Source organism: Nomascus leucogenys, chromosome 8 (genome assembly GCF_006542625.1).
Source record: "Nomascus leucogenys isolate Asia chromosome 8, Asia_NLE_v1, whole genome shotgun sequence".
Lineage (NCBI taxonomy): Eukaryota > Metazoa > Chordata > Mammalia > Primates > Hylobatidae > Nomascus > Nomascus leucogenys.
Window position 1 is genome coordinate 67923084 of NC_044388.1, and position 25959 is coordinate 67949042.

Consider the following 25959-nt stretch of genomic DNA (forward strand, 5'->3'; position numbering starts at 1 on the left):
AAACCAAACACCGCATGTTCTCACTCATAGGTGGGAACTGAACAATGAGAACTCATGGACACAGGAAGGGGAACATCACACTCCGGGGACTGTTGTCGGGTGGGGGGAGGGAGGAGGGACAGCATTAGGAGATATACCTAATGCTAAATGACGAGTTAACGGGTGCAGCAAACCAACATGGCACACAGATACATATGTAACAAACCTGCACATTGTGCACATGTACCCTAAAACCTAAAGTATAATAATAAAAAAAAAAGAAGAGAAAAAGACATTCAGCAAGGTGAAGTGATTTGATGGGGCCTCATCATCAGACAGAATCTGTACTGAAGTCAGCTATCAGTTTTAAATCACACACTGCTGTCTACCAAGCAAAAAATCATAATGGGAGTCTTTCGCATTTATTCTTCTAAAAAGTCAATATTCTTTTATATCCCAAACAAATGAATAGAAACATTTATTTTGTTTAATAATATCCCCAGTGTATCTTCCAGTCATGCTGTCGAACATCTGTCTATTTTGAACGGCCCTGTGATATTATCTATTCAAAACATAGCTAAAGAGATGCTGTGAGTTGGAAAAAAAAAACCGGGAGGCCAAATAATTCATAGTTGAGGAAGCTAAAATACATATAGATTATTAAGTTATGTTAATATTTTAAAATTGTGAGTCCACTAGGATCTTGTTATTCTTAGTGTGGTCAGTGGTGCAGATAGAATTGACATCCTATTTAGGATGGTAAAAAGGCAAGAAATAGCCATTGTGTATGCAACTGACAGTGTTGATTTTTTTTTTTTTTTTGAGACTGAGTCTCGCTCTGACGCCCAGGCTGGAGTGCAGTGGCACAATCTCAGCTCACTGCAAGCTCCGCCCCCCGGTGACAGTGTTGATTTTAAAAGGCATTGGTAGAATTTACCAGCCCTGCAGGTCCAGGGAGTGTTGATGATTAGTAACCACAGTCCCTAAGCCAGGAACTCTCAGCCACATCATGAAGACCTGTGTTCATGATTAACACCTTGGTTACCTCTGATGCTTTAGTAAATATAATTGTTCAGTGTCAAAATGGTCTTTCTTCTTAAAATGATGGTGATAATAGATGATAGATGCAGCTTTCCCCCATTCCTTGCAAATGTAAAAGCTAGCCACCCAATGTCAGCCCCTCATATTTTCATTAATAATTTCACTGGCCAGTGAAATTTCAAAATCAGTTTGTAAGGCTCAGTGATGACACTGACCATCTCTCAACTAAAGTGTTTATTATTAACATGATTATGAAACTTTCAGAATGGAAGAAAAGTTTTGAGAGCAATATTAAAGAGGTTTTAAAGGTGAAAAATAAATCATGTCAACTTTCTGCATCTAACATAATAAATAATTTCACATGGGGGATATTCCTTTCCAGTCTTTGTTCACATGATTACATATTTTAACACAGATATAATCATGGCATAACTGTAATTTTGAGTCCTGTTTTATCACTTCAGTGCCATATTGTAAATATTCTCATTAGAATGCCATTCGAACAACAAGTGTTCAGGTGAAAGATATTAAAGCAATGAAACTCCTGAAAAATTGACAACCACATGAAAAGTTTCTGTTCAAGTCCAAATATTTTAAACCACTCAGGAATTGGAGAAATTGTTTCTTTTGCTTTAATTTAGCTTTTACTGACAATCCAAAATCAGTAATCACGCACTAAAGCCCCTAAAATATATGGCGCTGATTTTCAAAGAGAAGATACGCATTGCAAGAGGCAAATGGGCCTTTTGGCTAAAGAAAAAATACTCTTCATTCTTTGCTCTTATTAGGGATTTTGTGATTATGCACATTCTGGTATTGGATGACGTTTCATGGATCCGCAGTGTTAAAAAAATTAAAATGGAGGCAACAGTTTAAACGTACCCCAAGTCCAACCACCCATAACCAGTAACCACATAGGCAAAACTTGTCATCCTGAAAAGCCAGCTCTAATTATAAACAAAACACAAAATGTAAGCTTTACACCCTTGTCAGAATGATTCAGTGAAATGAAACCAATCAGCTAGAGACAAATCAGCTTACACAGCTCTGCTTGCCTTACAAAGAATGTTAATGTATAACAGCCAATTGCAAAAAAGGTCAAAACACTTCCTCCTTTATGCTTTATAAACTGGCTGTAACTGCCATAAGGAGAGCTTCTAACCATCTTCACTTCAAAGTCTCCCAGTTGGCAAACAGCTCTTTTGTATACACAATAAAATTTTCTAACTTGATCAGATTTTATTTTTGACAGTAGAAATATTTGACACATTAGGCTAAAATGAGATGTGTGTCTGTGTTCTAAATGGAAAAAAATGCTAACTATGTCCAGTCATTCCAACTGATGGTCAAGAGTGAGAAAGATAAACAGATAACCAGGGACTTGTGGCAAATGACATTTCCCTTTCTTTCTGTGCTCAGAAGCGCACGGGGCATGGTTCCACCAGGACACTGTATGTAGAGGAAAGAGCCTCCCATATGCAGTGTGGATTCTGCTGCCCAGTTCCTGAGCTTCCACAGGCTATCATCCTTCACACCTTTTTCTCCCACTAGACCATGAGCTTCTAAATCACATATGAGTGCTTTATTCTTCCTTGTACTCTAAGCTCTAACCACAGTTGTGAACAATGTGGTGCTCACTAGATACTGACTGAATTTCTAAATTAATCGTGAAACAAATTCCATGATATTTTTTAAGACAACAGTACAGATGGCCCTCTGTATTTGTGGGTTCCACATGCATGGATTCAACCAACTGCAGATCGAAAATATTTGGGAAAAGACGATAAAAAGTAATATAACATTTTTAAAAATACAAATAAAAGCAATAAAGTATAACAACTATTTACATAGCAATTTCATTGTATTAGATGTTGTGTGTAATCTAGAGATGATTTAAAGTATACGAGAGGATATGTGTACATTATTTGCAAATACTACACCATTTTATGTAAGGGACTAGAACATTCATAGATTTTGGTATCTTTGGGGTCCTGGAACCAGTCTTCCATGGATACCAAGGAACCACAGTATTCATTGAATGTTTTTTAAACCTGTGTTTTCTATCTATGGACCCTCTCCAAGACGCTTGCTTCATCAAAGGGCATATCTAATAAATTGCCTCTCTGATTCAATGTGGCAATTTGTTAAAACAGAAGAACACTTTGAGACCACGAGGGCACCATTTCATCAATTGTCCCTCTGCTTCCACTGTGAAAGCTTCAATGAGCATACTTACAGGCATCATAAAACACCAAGTATGTGGCTTCATTGGTGAGCTGTGCCATTGTCTCAAAACTAACTAGTCTGGATTAATTGTTGTGTGATAGGAATGGAGGAAACATTTTCAGAGGAGCAGTCACTCACAAACACCAATGATAAGAGTATTGACTGGCACAACCTTTCTAGGGGAGCTGGCAACACGTCCGAAAACATCTTGGCACACACAAAAAAATGTACTTCCAGGAATTTGGTCTCAAGGAGTATTTGGAGAAATACATAAAATCTTTTAAGTAATATTTATGGTAGTAAAATGTACAGTTCTTTTATGAGAATGCTGATCATTTTAATATGTGCATGACACTGAGTTTCCTATAATCACAGAAATTCACTGGGGTGGAGCCTGTACCTTTTCCTTCCTAAAGAGGTGTTTTCTGTGCAAAGGGGGAGTCTGATAGATGACAGAGCCCTTATGAACCAGGATGTATCAAATGCTGCATTTGGGAAACATGAGGGAACACTGGGGTTTTCAATTACCAAAGCAACAACTTTTTCTCCTCTAAATTTCCAGACATCTACTTTTACCTAATAGCCAGGAAAAATCAATAGCTAGAAGTTACATGTTAATAGGATATTTGTTTGTTGCCATTGGATGAATACATACTATGCATTATAAACCAACATAAATATATGTGTGTGTGCATGTGTTACTATATATGTGTGTGTGTGTATATACATATATATATGTATATATATATACACACATATATATAAAACACTTCTTTTTTTTTTGTTTGAGATGGAGTCTCCCTCTGTGGCCAGGCTGGAGTGCAGTGGCATGATCTCAGCTCACTGCAACCTCTACCTCCTGGGCTCAAGCAATTCTCCTGCCTCAGCCTCCCGAGTAGCTGAGAAAACAGGTGTGCACTACCACACCTGGGTAATTTTTGTATTTTGTAAATTTTGTATTTTTAGTAGAGACAGGGTTTCACCATGTTGGCCAGACTGGTCTCCAACTCTTGACTTTAGGTGATCTGCCCACCTCGGCCTCCCAAAGTGCTGGGATTATGGGTGTGAGTCACAGCGCCCACCCTATATATATACAGCACTTCTGCAGGCAATTAAAAAAAAAAAACTTAAAAAAGAAATAAGAAATGTATCTCTGTCACATTATTTAAAGTTCTATGAGAATGGAACATTTCTGACAGTCCAAACATTTTAACATCATCTTAAAATTAGCATCATCTTCTTTTACGGGTCTCTTTAAAATATTAGTTATACTATTACTTTCAACTTCTCTGATTGCTGTATTCAAGCTATGTTTGCGGTAACTATGATCTATAAAGCATTATATATGTAAGATTTTTTCCTGAATATATAAAAAGATCTGACTTCCATACCAAGGATTTTGACATCTAATATGCACAAATAAAACATTAAAAGAGTTTAAACCATACCTCCCCCTACCCCAAAATGAAAAATCAAATCATAGACATCAATTTGTTTATTGTGAAACCCAAGATTTAAAGAAAAAAAAAGCAAAAACAACAGAAAAGTTGAAATAAATTTTGTTTGATGTTAGACACAATACATGGGACTCTATCAACAATTCCATTGCAAGAGGAAAAATCAAATTGGATGTATTTTTTATTAAGAGTTTTTTCATTCTTAAAAGTCTTATAGTCACTTCACACTATGAAGGTTTCAATATACTTAACGAACATAAAACACATTTAATCATTCTTCCTACTTCCAACAGTAAGGCATTACCTCCTCCAGCCACTAGGCCCAGAGTACTTTCTCTCCACAATATTTTCCCTCTAATGCGGATACAGAATAGTCCATCAAATTCCCCATTTTTCACCCTAACACAACTTAAAGGAATTGACAAACCAGTATTTTGTTTAATGGTCCCTAGTAGCCACAGAAAGCACCCATTGTTCATCTTTAAATTTTCCTCCTGCTTCAGCAATGGTTGATCCTCTGCAGGGGGCAGTGAATGATGGTCCTCAGGCCAAATCTGGGGAATAACCTCCTTTCAATAAATATTTAGCTAAGAAAGCACATAACATAAATTTTACCATCTTAACAATTAAGGATATATAACACATTTCCAAGTATTTTTCATCTTGCAAAATGGAAACTCTACATCCATTAAACAACTCCCTGAAAAACTAAAACTCTGTATCAATTAAACAACTGCCAATTTTGTCATTGCTCCAGCCACTGGAAACCACAATTCTACTTTCTGTTCCTGTGAATTTAACTACTTTCAATGCCTTGTATGAGTGGAATTACACAATATCTGTCTTCTTGTGACCGGCTTATTTTCAAGGTTAACCCAGGTTACAGCATGTGACAAGATTCCTTCTTTTTAAAAGATGAATAATGTTCCATTCTGTGTATATGCCCCATTTTCTTTACTCTTCTGTCCATGGACATTGGAGTTGCTTCCACCCTTGGCTATTACAAATCATGCTACAATACACATGGCTATACAAATATCTGAAATCCTGCTTTCACTTCTTTTTGATATATATCCAGAAGCAGGACTGCTGAATTATATGATAATTCTACTTTTTTTTTTAACTTTTTTTATTATTATTATTATACTTTAAGTTTGAGGGTACATGTGCACAATGTGCAGGTTTGTTACATATGTATCCATGTGCCATGTTGGTTTGCTGCACCCATTAACTCATCATTTAGCATTAGGTATATCTCCTAATGCTCTCCCGCCCCCCTACCCCCACCCCACAACAGTCGCCGGAGTGTGATGTTCCCCTCCCTGTGTCCATGTGTTCTCATTGTTCAATTCCCACCTATGAGTGAGAACATGCGGTGTTTGGCTTTTTGTCCCTGCGATAGTTTACTGAGAATGATGGTTTCCAGTTTCATCCATGTCCCCACAAAGGACATGAAGTCATCATTTTTTATGGCTGCATAGTATTCCATGGTGTATATGTGCCACATTTTCTTAATCCAGTCTATCGTTGTTGGACATTTGGGTTGGTTCCAAGTCTTTGCTATTGTGAATAGTGCCACAATAAACATACGTGTGCATGTGTCTTTATAGCAGCATGATTTATAGTCCTTTGGGTATATACCCAGTAATGGGATGGCTGGGTCAAACGGTATTTCTAGTTCTAGATCCCTGAGGAATCGCCACACTGACTTCCACAATGGCTGAATTAGTTTACAGTCCCACCAACAGTGTAAAAGTGTTCCTATTTCTCCACATCCTCTCCAGCACCTGTTGTTTCCTGACTTTTTAATGATCACCATTCTAACTGGTGTGAGATGGTTTCTCATTGTAGTTTTGATTTGCATTTCTCTGATGGCCAGTGATGATGAGCATTTTTTCATATGTTTTTTGCCTGCATAAATGTCTTCTTTTGAGAAGTGTCTGTTCATATCCTTTGCCCACTTTTTGATGGGGTTGTTTTTTTCTTGTAAATTTGTTTGAGTTCATTGTAGATTCTGGATATTAGCCCTTTGTCAGATGGGTAGGTTGCGAAAATTTTCTCCGATTTTGTAGGTTGCCTGTTCATTCTGATGGTAGTTTCTTTTGCTATGCAGAAGCTCTTCAGTTTAATTAGATCCCATTTGTCAATTTTGGCTTTTGTTGCCAAAATTTTGGCTTTTGTTGATTTCAAAGAACATCTTTATTTCTGCCTTCATTTTGTTATGTACCCAGTAGTCATTCAGGAGCAGGTTGTTCAGTTTCCATGTAGTTGAGCGGTTTTGAGTGAGTTTCTTAATCGTGAGTTCTAGTTTGATTGCACTGTGGTCTGAGGAACAGTTTGTTATAATTTCTGTTCTTTTACATTTGCTGAGGAGAGCTTTACTTCCAACTATGTGGTCAGTTTTGGAACAGGTGTGGTGCTGAAAAAAATGTATATTCTGTTGATTTGGGGTGGAGAGTTCTGTAGATGTCTATTAGGTCCGCTTGGTGCAGAGCTGAGTTCAATTCCTGGGTATCCTTGTTAACTTTCTGTCTTGTGGATCTGTCTAATGTTGACAGTAGGGTGTTAAAATCTCCCATTATTATTGTGTGTGAGTCTAAGTCTCTTTGTAGGTCACTCAGGACTTGCTTTATGAATCTGGGTGCTCCTGTATTGGGTGCATATATATTTAGGATAGTTAGCTCTTCTTGTTGAATTGATCCCTTTACCATTATGTAATGGCCTTCTTTGTCTCTTTTGATCTTTGTTGGTTTAAAGTCTGTTTTATCAGAGACTAGGATTGCAACCCCTGCCTTTTTTTGTTTTCCATCTGCTTGGTAGATCTTCCTCCATCCCTTTATTTTGAGTCTATGTGTGTCTCTGCACCTGAGATGGGTTTCCTGAATACAGCACACTGATGGGTCTTGACTCATCCAATTTGCCAGTCTGTGTCTTTCAATTGCAGCATTTAGCCCGTTTACATTTAAAGTTCATATTGTTATGTGTGAATTTGATCCTGTCATTATGATGTTAGCTGGTTATTTTGCTTGTTAGTTGATGTAGTTTCTTCCTAGCCTCGATGGTTTTTACAATTTGGCATGTTTTTGCAGTGGCTGGTACTGGTTTTTCCTTTCCATGTTTAGTGCTTCCCTCAGGAACTCTTTTAGGGCAGGCCTGCTGGTAACAAAATCTCTCAGCATTTGCTTGTCTGTAAAGTATATTATTTCTCCTTCACTTATGAAGCTTAGTTTGGCTGGATATGAAATTCTGGGTTGAAAATTATTTTCTTTAAGAATGTTGAATATTGGCCCCCACTCTCCTCTGGCTTGTAGAGTTTCTGCTGAGAGATCAGCTGTTAGTCTGTTGGGCTTCCCTTTGTGGGTAACCTGACCTTTCTTTCTGGCTGCCCTTAACATTTTTTCCTTCATTTCAACTTTGGTGAATCTGACAATTATGTGTCTTGGGGTTGCTCTTCTCGAGGTGTATCTTTGTGGCGTTCTCTGTATTTCCTGAATCTGAATGTTGGCCTGCCTTGCTAGATGGGGGAAGTTCTCTTGGATAATACCTTGCGGAGTGTTTTCCAACTTGGTTCCATTCTCCCCGTCACTTTCAGGTACACCAATCAGACGTAGGTTTGGTCTTTTCACATAGTCCCATATTTCCTGCAGGCTTTGTTCGTTTCTTTTTATTCTTTTTTCTCTAAACTTCCCTTCTCGCTTCATTTCATTCATTTCATCTTCCATCGCTGATACCCTTTCTTCCAGTTGATCGCATTGGCTACTGAGGCTTCTGTATTCTTCACGTAGTTCTTGAAACTTGGCTTTCAGCTCCATCAGCTCCTTTAAGCACTTCTCTGCATTGGTCATGTTAGTTATACATTCGCCTAATTTTTTTTCAAAGTTTTTAACTTCTTTGCCACTGGTTTGAATTTCCTCCTGTAGCTCGGAGTAGTTTGATCGTCTGAAGCCTTCTTCTCTCAACTCGTCAAAGTCATTCTCCGTCCAACTTTGTTCCATTGCTGGTGAGGAACTGCATTCCTTTGTAGGAGAAGAGGCACTCTGCTTTTTAGAGTTTCCAGTTTTTCTGCTCTGTTTTCTCCCCATCTTTGTAGTTTTCTCTACTTTTGGTCTTTGATGATGGTGATGTACAGATGGGTTTTTGGTGTGGGTGTCCTTTCTGTTTGTTAGTTTTCCTTCTAACAGACAGGACCCTCAGCTGCAGGTCTGTTGGAGTTTGCTAGAGGTCCACTCCAGACCCTGTTTGCCTGGGTGTCAGCAGCAGTGGCTGCAGAACAGCTGATTTTCATAAACCGCAAATTCAGCTGTCTGATCGTTCCTCTGGAAGTTTTGTCTCAGAGGAGTACCCGGCCAAGTGAGGTGTCAGTCTGTCCCTACTGGGGGGTGCCTCCCAGTTAGGCTGCTCGGGGATCAGGGACCTGCTTTAGGAGGCAGTCTGCCCGTTCTCAGATCTCCAGCTGCGTGCTGGGAGAACCACTACTCTCTTCAAAGCTGTCAGACAGGGACATTTAAGTCTGCAGAGGTTACTGCTGACTTTTTGTTTGTCTGTGCCCTGCCCCCAGAGGTGGAGCCTACAGAGGCAGGCAGGCCTCCTTGAGCTGTGGTGGGCTCCACCCAGTTTGAGCTTCCTGGCTGCTTTGTTTACCTAACAAGCCTGGGCAATGGCAGGTGCCCCTCCCCCAGCCTCGCTGCCACCTTGCAGTTTGATCTCAGACTGCTGTGCTAGCAATCAGCCAGACTCCGTGGGCATAGGACCCTCCGAGCCAGGTGCAGGACATAATCTCCTGGTGTGCCATTTTCCAAGCCCGTTGGAAACCCACAGTATTACAGTGGGAGTGACCCGATTTTCCAGGTGCCGTCTGTCACTCCTTTCTTTGACTAGGAAAGGGAACTCCCTTACCCCTTGCACTCCCTGAGTGAGACAATGCCTCGCCCTGCTTCGGCTTGGCTGGCGCACAGTGCGCTAAACCGACTGTCCTGCTCCCACTGTTTGGCACTGTTTGGCACTCCTGCATCTTAATGATTTCCATTCTTATCCATACTCTGAATTCTATTTCTGCCATCTCAGCCATCTCAGCCTGGTTCAGAACCCTTGCTGAAGAGGTGGTACAGTCATCTGAGGGAAAGAAGGCACTCTGACTTTTTGAGTTGTCAAAGTTCTTGCACTTGTTCTTTCTCATGTTTTGGGGCTGATGTTTCTTTAATCTTTGAAGTTGCTAACCTTTGGATGGATTTTTTTTCATTTTACCCTATTTAATAAACTTGAAGGTTTGATTGTGGTATAAAGTGGATTCAGCCAACTGGCTTTGTTTCTGGAAGATTTTATGGGGCCAGTGCTCAGCTCCCAAGTCCTGGACTACATGCTCAGACCCTGGGGGACTTGTATAAGGCCCCAATTTTATTGTCAGGCTCCTATAGGTTAAGAATCCACTGTGCTGGGGAAAGGGGCTGCTGACAAGGTGCTCCTGGACCAGTGGTCACTACACTCCAATGAGTGGTGTCAGTCAAAGCATTTCATAGTGCAGTAGCAGAAGGATACATCTTTGTTTGCATGTGCCAGCAGCAGCAGCAGCATGAAGAGGTGCATATTCATTGGCTGCAGCAGAGTGCTTGCCAGTGCTGGGGTGCCTGCCTCTGCGTGCTCATTCACCACAGTGGAGCAGGCAGCATGGCTGCAGGGTGCAGGAGGCTCCTGTTGGGGACCGTGCACTTGATTATGCTGATAGTGGTGTTAGCACAGGGGTAGTGGGGTATTCAATATTTCCTAATTTTCCTTGTGATTTCTTTTTTGACCCACTGGTTTTTAAAGAATGTGTTTTACAATTTTTTCATATTTGTAGACTTTCAGTATTCCTTCAACTAGTAATTTCTAGTTGCATTGCATTGTAGTTGGAAAAGATACCTTGCATGATTTCAATTTTCTTAATTTGTTAAGATTTGTTTTGTGACCTAAAATGCAGTCTATCCTGGAGACTGTCCCACATGTGCTTGAGAAGAATGTGTATCCTCCTGTTGTTGGGAGAAATGTTCTGTACATGTCTGTTAGGTACAGTTGGTCCACAGTAGTCCCCCCTTATCCTTGGTTTCTCTTTCTGTGGTTCTAGTTACTCATGGTCAAACGAGGTCTGAAAATATTAAGTGGAAAATTCCGAAAATCAATAATCAAAAGTTTTAAATTGTGCATCATTCTGAGTAGCATCTTGCTCCAACCTGTTTGGAACATGAATCATCCCTTTCTGCAGCATATCCATATTTTAGATATATTTTTCCATCTTTTCACTTATAGCTTATGTGTGTCTTAAAGTCTATTGTAGACAGCATATGGATGGCTCCTGGTTTTTTGTTGTTTTTAATTTTTTATCTATTCAGCCAATCTATGTCTTTTGATTAGTTTAATTCATTTACATTTAAAATACAGTTGACCTTTCTACGACATGTGTTTGAACTGTGTGAGTCCACTTAGGTATGGATTTTTTTTTCAATAAATGTTACACCCTGTGCCTGCCTCTCCTGCCTCCTCTTCCACCTCTTCCACCTCTTCCACCACTGCCACCCCTGAAACAGAAAAACTAACCCCTTCTCCTCCTACTCCTCCTCAGCCTACTCAACGTGAAGACAATGAGGATGAAAAACCTTGTGGTGATCCATATCCACTTAAAATAGTAAATGTATTTTCTCTTTTTCAGAATTTTCTTTCTAAAATTTAAAAGTGAATGTATTTGTACAATTTGATACTTTCATTAGCCAGCAAACATTTGGAAAAGTACAGAACAAATTGCTAACATTAGTGGCCCCTAGAAAACAGAATTAGAGATGTGGGACAGGAGAGATAGATTTTATATATATTATATATTATATAATATATATAATATATATATTATATATTATATAATATATATAATATATATATTATATATTATATAATATATATAATATGTAAAAATATATATTATATATTATATATAATATAATATAAAATTATATATTATATATAATATATAATATATATATTATAAAATATATATAATATATTATATATATTATAAAATATATATGTTATATATATTATATATATATCATTTCAACTTTATGTTAGATTGGGGGTACATATGCAGGTTTGTTACATGGGTATATTGCATGACACTGAAGTTTGGGGTGCAAATGATCCAGTTAGTAATCTAGTTAGTGAGCATAGTGCCAAATAGATAGGTTTTCAGCCCTTGGCCCCGCTCCTTCTTTCTCCATTCTGGTAGTCCTGTGTCCATTGTTCCCATATTTATGTCCATATGTACCTGATGATTAGCTCCCACTTATAAGTGAGAATATGCAGTATTTGGTTTTCTGTTCCTGTGTTAATTCACCTAGGATGATGGCCTCTAGCTGCATCTTTGTTGCTGCAAAGGATATAATTTCATTTTTTATGGCTGTGTAGTATTCCATTGTGTATATGTACCACATTTTCTTTATCAAATCCACTGTTGATGAGAACTCAGGTTGATTCCATGTCTTTGCTATTATAAATAGTGCTGCAATTAACATACTAGTGCATGTGTCTTTTTGGTAGAATGATTTATTTTCCTTTGGGTTATACCCTGTACTAGGATTGCTGAGTAGAATTGTTGTTCTGTTTTAAGTTATTTGAGAAGTCTCCATATTGCTTTTCACAGTGGTTGAACTAATTAACTTGTCCACCAAAAGTGTGTAAGTGTTCCCTTTTTTCCACAGCCTCATCAGCATCTGTTAGTTTTTGACTTTTTAGCAATAGCCATTCTGACTAGTGTGAGATGGTATTTCATGGTGGTTTTCATTTGCATTTCCCTGATAATGAGTGATTTTGACCATTTCTTCTCATGTCTTTTGGCCACATACATGTTTTCTTTGTAGAAGTGTCTGTTTATATCCATTCCCTACTTTTAAATGAGGTTATTTATTTTTTGTTGTTGAATTGTTTAAGTTCCTTACAGATGCTGAATATTAGATTTTTGTCGGATGCAGAGTTTGCAAATACTTTCTCCCATGGGTTGTCTGTTTACTTGGTTGGTAGTCTCTTTTGCTGGGCAGAAGCCCTTTGCTTTAACTAGGCTGCACTTGCCAATCTTTGTTTTTGTTGCAGTTGCTTCTTACGATTTATTAATTATTTGCCAATATCCAGAATGATATTTCATAGGTTTTCTTCTAGGACCTTTATAGTTTGAGGTCTATCTTAATTTTTATATATAGTGAAAGGCAGGGATCCAGTTTCATTATTCTGCATATAGCTAGCCAGCTATCCTAGCACCGTTTATTGAATAGGGAGTCCTTTCCCCATTGCTTGTTATTGTCAACTTTGTTGAAGATCAGATAGTTGTAGGTGTGTGACTTTAATCCTTGGTTCTCTATTCCATTCTATTCTATTGGTTTGTGTGTCTGTTTCTGTACCACAGAAACAGGGGAGGACTTACTATTGTCATTTTTTAACTATCTTTTGGCTATTTCATCCGTCTTTTCCTCTCTTATTGCCTTCCTTTGTTTTCACTAGCTTTTTTTGTACCATGTTGTTTGGTTACTGTAGCCTTATAGTATAGCATAGTTTGAAGTTGGGTAATGTGATGTCTCCAGCTTTGTTTTTTTGTTGTTGTTGTTTGTTTTTGTTTTTTTTTGTTTTTTTTTAGGACATATGCTGGTTTTACATCCTTACACTTCACTGAAGCCATTTATCAGCTCAAGGAGCCTTTTGGAAGAGCCTTTAGGATTTTCTAGGTATAAAATCATATCATCAGTGAAGAGAGATAATTTGACTTCATCTTTTATTATTTGGATGCCTTTTATTTCTTTCTCTTGCCTGATTCCTCTGGCTTGAACTTCCAGTACTATGTTGAATAGTAATGCTGAGAGAATGTTCTTATTAACATTTTCTATTATTTAGCTTACTTTATTGTAAGGATACAGTACATAATAGATATAACAAACAAATATGTGTGAATTGACTATTTATGCTATTTTTAAGGTATCCAGTAAATCGCAGGCTATTAGTAGTTAAGTTTAGGGAAGTCAAAAGTTGTATGCAGATTTTCAACTATGTGGGAAATTGATTCCCCTAAGCCCCATGTTGTTCAAGGGTCAACTCATTACTGATAGGGGAGGACTTACTATTGCCATTTTTTAAATATATTTTGGCTATTTCATCCGTCTTTTCCTCTCTTATTGCCTTCCTTTGTTTTCACTAACTTTTTTTGTAGTGATATGCTTTGATTACCTTCTTATTTCCATCTGTTCATCCTCTATAGGTATTTTCTTTGTGGGAACCATGTGAATTACATAAAACATCTTAAGTTTATAATAATCTATTTTAAACTGTTAACAATTTAACTTCGTACTAGTACTCTTCCACTTTACATCTCTGCCTTCCCACCCTACACATTTTATGTTATTAATGTCACAAATTGCATCTTTTCATACTGTGCATTCATTAACATCAATTTAGAGTTACTGTATGCTTGTCATTTAAATTTTATACAAGAATTAAAAGTATCTTATGCACCAACATTATGATACTACATGAGTGAATATTTGCCTATATAGTTATCTTTACCAGAGAGCTTTATATTTGTGTGGTCTTGTGTTGCTATCTTATATCCTTTCTATTCAACTTGAAGGACTCCCTTTAGAATTTATTGCATACCAGGTCTACTGGTGATGAACTGTCTCAGCTTTTGAAGGATAGTTTTGTGTGATGTAGTATTCTTCATTGGCGGGGTTTCTTCTTTCTTTCTTTCATCATTTTAAATCTACCCTCTTTTCTTCTGCAAAGTTTCCTCTGAAAAATTCAGTGATAATCTTGTAGAAGCTCCTTTGTGCAAGATAGTCATTTTTCTCTTGTTGATTTCAAGATCAAGTATCTTTGTGATCTTTGGGAGTTTGATTATAATGTGTCCTTGTGTGGGTCTTTTGGAGTTTTTGAGTTAGAGTTTGTTGAGCTCCTTGAATTTCTATGTTCATTCCTTTCCTCAGATTTGGGAAGGTTTTGGCCATTATTTCTTCAAATAGTTATCCACTTCTTTCCCTCTTGCTTTTCCTCTGGGACGCTCATATTGCTTGATAATGTCCCTTAAGCCTTTTAGGCTCTTCACTTTTCTTCATTTTGTTTTCTTTATGCTCCTTTGACTTGGTACTTTGACCTCCTTGATAGATGACCTGCTTTTGTAAATTAAAATTTTCTTAGAACACAGCTGCACCCATTCATTTATGTATTGCAAAGCTTTTTGTACCTTTTGTGCTACATTGGCAAACTGTGTCATTGCAATGATATATTGGCCCACAACTTTAAGTATGGCCCACAAGCCTAAAATATTCTGGCCTGTTTCAGAAAAAAATTACCATGATCCCTGCCTAGAAGAGTGTATCTTGTCTACAGAACCACAGAGTATCTTTTGCAAAGAGTAACTATTATAAGAATTCTGCTTCTTTCATCCCCTAAGACAGGGGTCCCCAACACATAGGCCATGGACCAGTACCAGTCTATGGTCTGATAGGAACCAGGCCACACAGCAGGAGGTGAGTGGCAGGTGACTGAATGAAGCCTCATCTGTATTTGCAGCCACTCACCATCTTATATGATTTGGCCATGTCCCCACCCATGTCTCACCTTGAGTTATAATAACCCCTATGTGTCAAGGGCAGTTCCCCCGTACCGTTCTCATGGCAGTGAATAAGTCTCACGAGATCTGATGGTTTTATAAATGGGAGTTCCCCTGCACAAGCTCTCTTGCCTGCCACCATATAGACGTGGCTTTGCTCCTTGACACCTTCCACCATGATTATGAGGTCTCCCCAGCCATGTGGTACTGTGAGTCAATTAAATTTCTTTCCTTTATAAATTACCCAGTCTCAGGTTTGTCTTTATTAGCAGCATGAAAACAGACTAATACAGTACATTTGTACTGGTAGAGTGGGGTGCTGCTGCAAACATACCTGAAAATGTGGAAGCAACTTTGGAACTGGGTAATAGGCAGAGGTTGGAACAGTTTGGAGGCCTCAGAAGAAGATAGGAAAATGTAGGAAAGTTTGGAACTTCCTAGAGACTTGGAGGGATCAGAAGACAGGAAGATGTGGGAAAGTTTGGAACTTCCTAGAGACTTGTTGAATGGCTTTGACAAAAATGCTGACAGTTATTTGGACCATAAAGTCCAGGCTGCGGTGGTCTCCGATAGAGATGAGGAACTTGTAACTGCTGTAAATGTCACTCTTGCTATGCAAAGAGACTGGTGGCATTTCGCCCCTGCCCCAGAGATTTGTGGAAATTTGAACTTGAGACAGATGACTTAGGGTATCTGGTAGAAGAAATTTCTAAGCAGCAAAGTGCTCAAGATGTAACTTGGGTGCTGTTAAAAGCATTCAGTTTTATGTATTCACGAAGATATGGTTTAGAATGGGAACTGATATTTAAAAGGGAAGCAGAGCAGAAAAGTTTGCAGGCTGACAATGCGATAGAAAAGAAAAACCCATTTTCTGAGGAGAAATTCTAGCTGGATACAGAAATTTGCATGAGTAACAAGGAGCTAAATGTTAATCACCAAGGCAACGGGGAAAATATCTCCAGGGCATGTCAAAGGTCTTGGCAACAGCCTCTCCCATCACAGGCCCAGAGGCCTATGAGGAATAAATGGTTTCATGGGCCAGGCCCAGACCCGCCACCCCTGCTCTGTGCAGCCTAGGGATTTGGTGCCCTGCATCTCAGCTACTCTAGACATGGCTAAAAGGGCCAAGGTACAGCTCAGCCGATGGCTTCAGAGGGTGCAAGCCCCAAGCCTTGGTGTCTTTCATGTGGTGTTGAGTCTTTGGGTGCACAGAATTAAAGAACTGAGATTTGGGAGCCTCTGCCTAGATTTCAGAGGATGCATGGAAATGCCTGGATGTCCAGGCAGAAGTCTGCTGCAGGATTGGGGCCCTCATGGAGAACCTCTGTTAGGGCAGTGCAGAAGGGAAATGTGGGGTTGGAGCCCCCACACAGAGTCCCCACTGGTGCACTGCCTAATGGAGCTGTCCAAAGAGGGTCACCATCCTTCAGACCCCAGAATGGTAGATCCACTACGAGTTTACACCATGGACCTGGAAAAGCCACAGACACTGAACTCCAGCCTGTGAAAGCAGTCAGGAGGGAGGCTGTACCCTGAAAAGCCACAGGGGTGGAGCTGCCCAAGACCATAGGAACCCACCTCTTCCATTAGCATGACCTGGATGTGAGACATGGAGTCAAAGGAGATTATTTCAGAGCTTTAAGATTTGGCTGCCCAACTAGATTTTGGACTTGCTTGGGGCCGTTAGCCCCTTTGTTTTGGCCCATTTCTCCCCTTTGCAATGGGAGCATTTACCCAATGCCTGTACATCCATTGTATCTTGGAAGTAACTAACTTACTTTTGATTTTATAGGCAGAAGTGACTTGCCTTGTCTCCGATGAGACTTTGGACTGTGGACTTTTTAGTTAATTCTGAAATGAGTTAAGACTTTGGGGGACTGTTGGGAAGGCATGATTTGGTTTTGAAATGTGAGGACATGAGATTTGGGAGGGGCCAGCAGTGGAATGATGAGGTTTGGCTTTGTCTCCATCCAAATCCCACCTCGTATTGTAATAATCCCCATGTGGAGATTATTGAATCTTGGGGGTAATTTCACCCATACTGTTCTCATCATAGTGAATGAGTCTCACAAGATGCCCTGGTTGTATAAATGGGAGTTCCCCTGCACAAGCTCTCTTGCTTGCTGCCATTTAAGATGTGACTTTGCTCCTTATTCACCTTCCGCCATGAATGTGAGACCTCCCCACACATGTGGAACTGTGAGTCAATTAAACCTCTTTGTAAATTACCCAGTCTCAGGCATGTCTTTATTAGCAGCACAAGAACAGACTAATACAACATTGCTCACATTACTGCCTAAGCTCCACCTTCTCTCAGATCAGGGGTAGCATTAGATTCTCAAAAGAGCACAAATTCTATTGTGAACTGTGCATGTGAGGGATCTAGGCTGTGCACTCCTTATGAGAATCTAATGCCTGATGAGCAGTCACTGTCTCCCATCACCCCCAGATAAGAGTGTCTAGCTGCAGGAAAACAAGCTCAGGGCCCACACTGATTCTATATTATGGTGAGTTGTATAATTATTTCATTATATATTACAATGTAATAATAATAGAAATAAAGTGCACAATAAATGTAATGCACTTGAATCATTCCAAAACCATCCCCTCGTCCACGGGCTATGGAAAATTGCCTTCCATGAAACCAGTCCCTGGTACCAAAAAGGCTGGGGACTGCTGCCCTAAGAGGAAATGAATAAAACACAGTAAAAACAAAGAAGAATTTGCAGGTAAATGCTGAGCTTCAATCATCCCACAGGATTTGGACAAAAACTGGTTCAAGGGTGTAGCTCTCCTGGTTAATAAATGTGCTTTACTCTTTACTCATCATATTTTGGAAACCTTCAAGCAATGATAGATTAATCAACTCCATGGCATTTAAGTTGGATATGGAACTACAGCAAAAAAAATTCTTGATATAATATATGTAAGTTTTTACACAGTATATTTGTAATATATAATTACTTCTAAGTTTCATGACAGAAGTCCTTCAAAGAAATCAAGCTAGTTGAAACATTGCAATATGAAAAATTCTCTTGAGGCCTAATGGGTTTTCATTGACTTCAAAATGATTTACAGATCAGATTGCCTAGTTTTCAATATTGGATACTTCCCTTTTATTACACTCACTTTTCGCATTTCCATACCTTTGTCTCTCTTCTCAATGTTATTCTTCTGTTAATTATCCTTAGCATCAATTCTCAAATGATGTAATTTCTACACTTGTTTTCCTATATGCTGCATTAATTTATTTTTTCCCATTCACTTCCCCATCTCCAGACATGATGTATATAAATCACTGAATGGCTAATTAAAGCCCAGGTTCTATTCTTGGGTTTGCCAACATCTATCTTCGTAACTTAAGGATATCTTATTATTCCATGAGTGTTAGATTCACCTGAAGCAGAGGAGATTGACCCAGCATCTCTAAAATATGTCAAAAATGTGTGGATAAGATAAAATTTAAACTATTTGCTTCTCAGCAAGAAACATAACAAGTAACAGGTGTTTTAGAAGCTATGCGTGCAATGCTTCACAGCAATATACCAGATGTATATGGGCAGATTATCTTCAGAGCTGCCAAGAAGATGCACAGAGCCATTTCCATCAAGGACTACAAACCATGAACTAAGCTCTTCCAGCCATATTGCCAGACATGCCTCTAGAGCCAACAAAACTGGGTCTGATTCAACATAATTCATCATCGCTATTTTCTAAGAAAATATATGCCATAGACTATAAAAGTAAATATATGGAATTTATATAAAATATAATTTATTTTGTATAGAATTATATAGAATTTATATAAAGTATAGATCTTAATTTTGGATTATTAAATACATAATATAATTATGTAATGTCATACACAATAATTGTATGTATTTTACTTCAATTACTTCCAATTGGTTTGTAGTGTAATTTTAAGAATACAGAAGAACTGTAGGTATATCAGTCTCCAGTTCCTGCCTCTGTCCTCTCTAATTGATATGTCCTTGTCCTGAGCTTCTAGCTCATAGAAGCAACTAATTTTCCTCTTCACAGATATGGCTACTAGTTATACCAATTCTCAATTCTTAACACTGGATCCAGGAAGGTCTATCCATATTTCATCCAGCAACTCATAGGGTAGCCTGATTAAAGGTAATTCATTAGCTAGTCAATTACTTGCATTGCTCTAGAACTCTGAGTAGAGAATACGGCCATGCTCAAAGAAGAAGGAAACAGAAGATGAACAGTAAGAAGCACTGTTGCTATCACTGGGGCCCTATGAGTCATGAAAGGAGGTGAAAGAATTAGTGTGTACTACTTCTCTACAACCCTTCAATGATTTCCCACAGCTTCTTAGAAAACCAAGCATCTTTCCTCTGACGAAAGACTGCAATACACTTGACATTTGTCTGTCTCCCACATCTCATCTCTGTCTATTCTCTCCATTGCTCCTTACACTCCAATCATACCGTTTTCTGATTTTGTTGTTGTTATTATCTTTCTTGTCTTGAATAACTTGTTATAACTTCTACCTGGAATAAATCTCCTTGCATGATCTCATTATTCAGAACTTAGCTTATATGGCACTTGTTCTCTTACTAGCCAATCTACATTAGAATCTTCCTAGTCATTCCCTAACCCATTGGCCTGTGCTTCCCTTCTGCTAAATTAGATTTTTTCCTTTTTTATTGTCTATCTCCTCCTACCAGAATAAAGTACATGAGAGACGAAGGGCCCTTACTTGTCTTATTTTTTGTTGCATCTTCATTGACTAGAACAGAGAATGGCATTAGTATTCATGAATTACTAATAGAATAAATACATGAGCAAAAAGACAATAAGATAATGAGACCCTAATACTGCCATGTATCTTATGGATTTCTGATTTCAGTTCCAGGTTACATGTATTCTTAAAATAGATTCACATTTTTGTAAGTGATTTCCATTTCTGTTCCTTGCAACCAAAGGCCATCATACACTTGAGACTCTGTGTGACTTTGAGCGACAGGTCATCCACCACCACACCCCCACACTGGAGCCTTCTCTCACACTGGGCACATTCCCAAAACAGCCCTGTGGATTCTCCACATGTTTCTATAACCGGTCATACAGGATTTCTAATTAATTTGCACCGACTTTGATTTCATACAATTTTTGGAGGACAGAAAATATGCTTTTTATAATCACATTTTATTTTTGCAGTTGGCTGAGTTTATATTCTGACATTTTTGGTTTTCTAATTTCATTAATTTGTATTCTGCCACAGCTGGTAGTCTACTGGGAAGTTTGTTTTTTAAATTTATGAACTTCGTTAAGGCAGAGAGATTTTATATATGGCAAAAAAATTACTTTTCAAACTAAACATATTCATTAGTAACTTAAAGTACATAGTATTACAAATAACGAGTTTCAATATCCAATTGTAACTCCCTGTGACAATGAAAGTTGTGACTAATTGAAGATATACAATGAGGTGCTGATTATCTTGAAGATGCCCTTACAGAAGGAATAAGGGCTAGAGGCATCTTTTTTATTTCTAAGCCCTCATAACTATTCTCAACTATTTTTAGGTTTTAATACTGTGATCCCAAAGCATTCCATTCCCATCTAGATGTGCTCAGCATCTTTAACTACACTGCCCTCCACCTGCATAGAGTTGAGGCACCCAATACCTGGAAAAGTTCCCTTCTCTCCATGTACTAATAATTTCCAGGAATTTCTCCAGAATCTGGTTACTCTATCCTCAACTACTCTAGTTGCTTAGGATCTGGTTCTTGCTGGTTTTTGACTTTTGGCCTGCCCCTTCAGACTTAATTGGTTCCATAGCTTGTGTTCACCCAAATTTTTATTTTTAGTTTGTTCTACACCTTGCAGCTAAGAGTCATCCCTGTCCACTTCCACACAAAACCCAGCTTCCTGAAGCTCAGCAGGGACCCAATGCAAGGCCCACCAATTACTTGGGAGAGGAGTTCAGATAAATTTTCCTGTATCCCATTACAAATCATTATCAGATGTAATTGCTTCAAAGTAATAGAACAACTGTGTAATACTAAAACATTTACAGTGAAACATACTACTCTCACTGAGTTTCCAGGGTCCATTGCATTTATTCACTACTGGTAGAATAGAAAACATTTTATTCATGTCTCTATGGGTAACTAGAGAAGTTGAAAATAATACAGCAATAGACTAGGGGGTTGGCAATGGAAATGTAAAGGAAAAGACAGAAGTGAGAGATGCTAGAAATGAAAATGTGATAAGGACCTGGCTGTTGTATACATATATGGCACAAAGGAGACAAAACTTTCTATAATAATGACAATTTTTCCAACTTGAATGATTGAACACTTCATACCAGTAGCAAATAGGCAAGTGAAAAGGAGAAAAAAAGCAGAAGGAGTTGATAATTAAGGCAATTATTTAAAAAGTAAAACACATAGTCGAAAATATATTTAGTTGCATATTTTTAACTAATGTGGGAGTGGTCAGAGAAAATGACTAAATCAACTCATTTATCTCTGAATGAATGAGTTGTATATGAAAGAGACAAATGAGAGGTAATCTCTCCCTCTTCTGGCTCTGGGACCCTTTCTGCCACCTCCTATGAACTTTCCTTTCCCAGATTACAACTCATATTTTAACCTACACCTTGAGCTCTGTTAACTAAGATGAGCATAAGGAAAAAGAATGCAGAAATTAAAGAGAAAAGAAGTGCTCAATGAGTTAAAAGAATCAAGCAAGTGCAATGTTATCCCAAGCCAAAATATAAAGGAACTTCAAGAGAAAGAGAGTAGAAAACAATTTGAAGTGCTAGAGATTTCAAAGCAAATGCATTTGCAGCTTGAAGATTACTAGATAGTCAGTAATTAGATATAGCAGGAAATGGGGGAAGTATTGCTGTACAACAAAGAACTGACTGCATTTGCTTTTTCATTCTATGGTGATAGTATTCATTTTGGGAAAAGGTTCTACATATAAGAAAGTACTTCAGTGATCGTTTTGAGTGCATGTGTGAAAAAGGCACTTTCTACCCTTAAAATGGGTTAAAAAAAAAAAAAAACTTAATTTCTATGCAAAGCAGAATGGAAAAAAACACCAAGGATTGGCCAGGCACAGTGGCTCACACCTGTAATCCCAGCACCTTGGGAGGCCGAGGCGGGTGGATCACTTGAGGTCAGGAGTTCGAGACCAGCCTCGCCAATATGGTGAAACCCCGTCTCTACTAAAAATACAAAAATTAGCCGGGCGTGGTGGTATTTGCCTGTAATCCCACCTGCTCAGGAAGCTGAGGCAGGAAAGTCACCTGAACCGAGAGGCAGAGGTTGCAGTGAGCCGAGATCACGCCACTGCACTCCAGTCTGGGCAACAGAGTGAGACGCTGTCTCAAAAACAAAACAAAACAAAACAGGAAGAAAGAGAGCATCAAGAGCCTAGAGATAAAATTAAAATAAATAAATAAATAATGATAAATGTGAAGATGAGCTAGGTAAAGAAAGAGCCCTAGTGCCAAGTTAAAGGCCTTAAGAAGAGAGGAAGCTGATGCCCTATTTTCAGCAATGGCTGACAAATTTTTGACACTATAATGTCTGACAATAAATTAATGTCCACATGGATTTTACTGTAGCTATTCGTAAGAGAATGAAGAAATTAGGGTGGTGTCCACCATAGGGAAGAGTCAGACAGCAAGAGAAAGAATTTTCAAGTACTGAGAATGATGATTAAGAAGAAAATTACTGTGTGGTCCAATAAACAGATATCAATCTCCCTGAAATACACAAGAATATCAGGAATAGTTTCAAAACTTTATAAAGTGTTGCTATAGATGGAATGTTTGTATACCCTCCAAAATTCTTATGTTGGAGCCTTGATCTTCAATGTGATGGTATTTGGAGGTGGGGCTTTGGGGTATAATGAATGGAATTAATGCTCTTACATGAAAGAGACAAGAGAGAGATGGTCTCCTCTCCACCATGTGAAGACACAGGGAGAAGGTGGAGGTCTGCAAACCAGGAAAAGGTCACTCAACGGAAACTAGACCATGCTGGTCACCTGATTTTGGACTTTCATCTTTCAAAACTGTGAGAAACAAATGTTTGTTGTTTAAGTCACCTACTCTATGACATTTATTATAGCAGCCCAAGCTAACTAAGGCAGGGATAGAGTCTTGTGCCAACATATTTGGATATTAAAGGGTGATCTTCAAAGTCTAGAGAACTTGATGACACCAAGTCAGCTGACTCTTGGGCTATAATAGTTTCACCGTTTGCGCTTTTGTTTTTGTAATCGGTGTTGCCAGCAAATGCCTGTACTGAGCAGGTAATGGCTTATTTGGTGTCATTTAAGGAATTACTCTCTGTGTAAAATTATCTCCCTACACTTTGAGTATTACAAGTTATAGATTAATGTATATAGGAAAATATCAGTCATTTTCACATTGGTCTAAAAATTAGTTAAAACAAATTCTCCTTCCTTTAGAGGCTAGCTAAGATTATCTGAAAGTTTTGATGACAAGAAAGAGGGCAAAGAAATAAGACACTGGGAGATGGAAACCCAGCCTATGGCAAGGAGAAACTTTCAGGGCCCAACAAGTGGCACTAATGCCCTGGGTGCTGGAAATGATGAGGTAGAGTGAGAGGAGATGGGTGTAATGGTGCCAAAGATAATTCCAACTATTTAGAAATTTTACATAGAGCACTGCATTTTTAAAAAATAATAATTCAAATTGTCAATTTCCCCATCATTCGTTTTTTCTTAACCATTTCTGCCTCTTCACTTTCTGTTCTTCCAAAGTGGTCTTTAATTATTTGTTTTAGTTCTCTCTCCTTTCTTTTCTTTCTCTAGATGTCTGAACAAGCTGAGAAATGGTTAAATTCAAACTACAGGAAAAGGAGGTGAGATTAACAGAGTGACTTGTCAGCTAGTTGGCATTGAGAAGCCTCAAATCCCAGAATCTGACAACATTTTTCCTGGATTTTGACCATAGTCTCTGTTTAGTTCACAGACAACCTATCCATATATAGTCAACTCTTCAGTAATTACACTCAGAAGATAGACTTTGAGACTCATCCAAGAAGTAAAGGGTCACATTTTCTTCTGAGTTTAATTTCTCACCTCAGCTGTTTATTTGCTCTGAATAAAGCCTGTGGGATTAGAAAGGGAATCAGTTACATATCCCAAAGAAACTCTTTTAGCTACAGCAATCAGTCTGAGTTCCTATCTTGAGTTTTAATGACGATTAACATCTCTATGATCTTCTGTGTTGGACTGTATTCTCTCTATCTAAGGAGAAAACTTGGTAAAATATTTTAAAGCAATCACAAAGCTATTGCTCAGAACAGGTGTGAGTAAATTATAGCCCACAGGCCAAATCTGCCCTGTTGCCTGTTCTCATAAAGTTTCATTGGAACACAGCCACATTTATGTGTTCATATATTGTCTGCTGCTGCTTTTGCACAACTGCAGCAGAATTGAGTAGCTGCAACAGAGATCATCTGATCTTTAAAGCCAAGAATATTTATTATCTGGCCCTTTATAGAAAAAAGTTTGCCAACCCTTGACTACAGCATTACATCTTCCAGTATAGGCCTCCTTAAATCTGTATGCTTCTTGTTCATCAATCATGCTTAACTGATTTACTGCTAAAAGGATATGAATAGCATGGGAACTAGCAAAATCATGGATTAAAAATAAATATTTGAAGTATCCGCAAAGCTGCATGTGCCACGGTCAGTTTGGTGATTTCTCTAACTCTCTTTGACCATTTTGAATAGAACACAGGGCTTCCAGAAATCTGCAGATCTCCAGTGAGCATTTTCCAACCTTTAGACAAGTTCTTCAAAGATTTTCAGCTATTACTTAGCAAGCTTGAAGCAACATACTGTTATCAGAAGGTAGAATTTTGATTTACGAAATAGTACAACAGAGCAAAAGGTATTAGTCACATCTGTACTAGATGAGATATTTATAACACAACTGCTATCAGCTCCGAAATTTCAAAACCTTTTAAACCACTTTAGCTTAGAGTACATTTCAAACACATTTTCAACTAGAGATCAACATTCAAAAGTACTTTAAAAAATATAAGTTAGAGAAAATATTCAAACTCTTTAGTATAAATATAGCATCTTAGTATCTCTAATAATAATTGGTAGTGTGAGATTTTCTCATTGTTTAATATTTTCTAGAAGCAACTCCCTTGACCATAATCTCTAAAACCTGCCCATAAAGTAAAAAAGAATAACATTCTTAAAAGAAGTATTCTTCTTTTATAGAAGATACCAATGGTGTGAGCTTGGAAAATGTGTGATTTTACAAAACAAAAACATAGTTGGACCATTTTGTGTACAAAACAAATAAAATTTGAAAAATATTTTCATATCCCAATTGGCATATTTCCCTCAGGTTTTTAGACCTGTTTGTCTGAAATTTTAATAAGATTTTTTTTTTTACTCAAAATAGGCACTGCAGCGTCTGCCTTTTTCTTAAGTTCTCTTCATTTTTAACCTGTTTCTAAAGGCTGTTTCAGACCAATATTTATGGGTAAGACAATCCTTGGTTTGTAACTTTTGCACTCATTACATGTTGTAACAAATATATTGCCAGCCTTCAACAACCCAGAATTGCTTAAAATTCTAAGAAACTGATTTTAAAATAATT

General features: G+C 38.1%; 1 long non-coding RNA gene across 1 annotated transcript; it reads left to right on the forward strand.

The window, feature by feature from the left end:
- The first annotated feature begins 9584 nt into the window (after positions 1–9584).
- On the forward strand, positions 9585–24205 carry LOC115836355. Its single transcript, XR_004031374.1, has 3 exons — positions 9585–9697; positions 22802–22806; positions 24195–24205. It is a non-coding gene; the product is annotated as an uncharacterized LOC115836355 (long non-coding RNA).
- The last annotated feature ends 1754 nt before the right edge of the window (positions 24206–25959 follow it).